Source organism: Triticum aestivum, chromosome 5B (genome assembly GCF_018294505.1).
Source record: "Triticum aestivum cultivar Chinese Spring chromosome 5B, IWGSC CS RefSeq v2.1, whole genome shotgun sequence".
Lineage (NCBI taxonomy): Eukaryota > Viridiplantae > Streptophyta > Magnoliopsida > Poales > Poaceae > Triticum > Triticum aestivum.
In genome coordinates this window covers 689,905,670-689,906,912 of record NC_057807.1, presented here as the reverse complement: position 1 = coordinate 689,906,912, position 1,243 = coordinate 689,905,670, and the positions used below count along the sequence as shown (strand labels likewise).

Here is a 1,243-nt window from a genome sequence, read left to right as displayed (position 1 = left end):
CTGGTGTAACCTGGTGGCATGGCTATGCCTACGGCAAAGCCGTCGGCATAGATATAAATCTATGCCGACGGCTTGGCCGTAGGCATAGCCTGCCACGTGTCGCCTCCTGGTGGCTCCTGAGCGTATCTATGCCGACGGCTTTGCCGTAGGCATATTTTTTTTTATATTCCCTGTTTTCTCTTTTCCAATTCATTTGACAACATTTAAACATAGTCAAGTTCATCATCTAAAGATCATCACCGGCGAAAGTCCACGAACATAAGAGTAGTGCAAGACATGAAACATCATAAAAGTTGAAACATGAAAGACATGGCACAACGGCCGCATACACGGAATCATCATCGACATCAAGCACCACCGAGTCCACCTCCTCCAAAACCACCACCACCTCCGCCAAAAGCACCACCAAGGCCACCTCCGCCAAAACCGCCACCGCCAAGTCCTCCTCCGCCAAAACCGCCACCGCGACCACCATCACTCTGCCAGATCGGAGTGACTGGGGTCGACGGAGCAGGAGTCGAGCCACCGGTCCCCTACATGTTTGAAAGAAGATTCTAACGGTAAATATGACATGATAGTGTTGAATGAACGAGAACTAGTTTGTCATTAGTTAGGCAAATTTACTAACCGGAGTATCACCGCCTAGTGCCAGCCATTCCTCGAACGTGGGAATGTGTGGGGCGTCTCCCGCAGGTGGTGGTGGGGGTCCAACTTGTGGTGGCTCCGTGCGGTTAGTCCAAGACGCCAACATAGCCTGGATGTTAGTTAAACAAGTCCACTTAGAAACAAGCCGTGATCAACAAAGTTAGAAGGAATAGAAGTGCAAATTTGAGCTTGGTTTAAGAGGGCAAAACTAACCGCCATCACTTGACGGCTGTAATCATCATTTGCATTCACTCGTTGCAAGTACTCCCTCACCTCAATATGCCTATGCTCGAGAAAGGTCTGATATGCCTACAAAATTGAGGTTGTTTCTAAGTGGGCAGTGATGAAAATAAACTAAGAAAGATAGAGACAAAGAAGATAAGGGGAAGTACTTACAGCACGTTGGCGGACTAAGGGAGGCTGCGAACGCCCCGTACTCTCTAACGGGCTCGGGTTGGTAGCTCGAAGCCGTGTGTACGAGATCGACGGAGTGATCAAGCCATCGAAACACGGATACCGGCCATGGGACTTACCCTGGATGGCCACCACCGCCGTGTCGTCGATCTGAGACTGGGCGACCTCAGGAACGGGAACATCC

The 1,243-nt window shown here is 50.2% G+C and overlaps 1 long non-coding RNA gene across 1 annotated transcript; it reads right to left on the bottom strand.

The window, feature by feature from the left end:
- Positions 1-485: 485 nt before the first annotated feature.
- On the bottom strand, positions 486-890 carry LOC123117699 (uncharacterized). The gene is made up of 3 exons (XR_006457483.1): positions 859-890; positions 629-754; positions 486-533 (listed from the first exon to the last, which is right to left on the bottom strand). It is a non-coding gene; the product is annotated as an uncharacterized lncRNA (long non-coding RNA).
- Between the last annotated feature and the right edge of the window lie 353 nt (positions 891-1,243).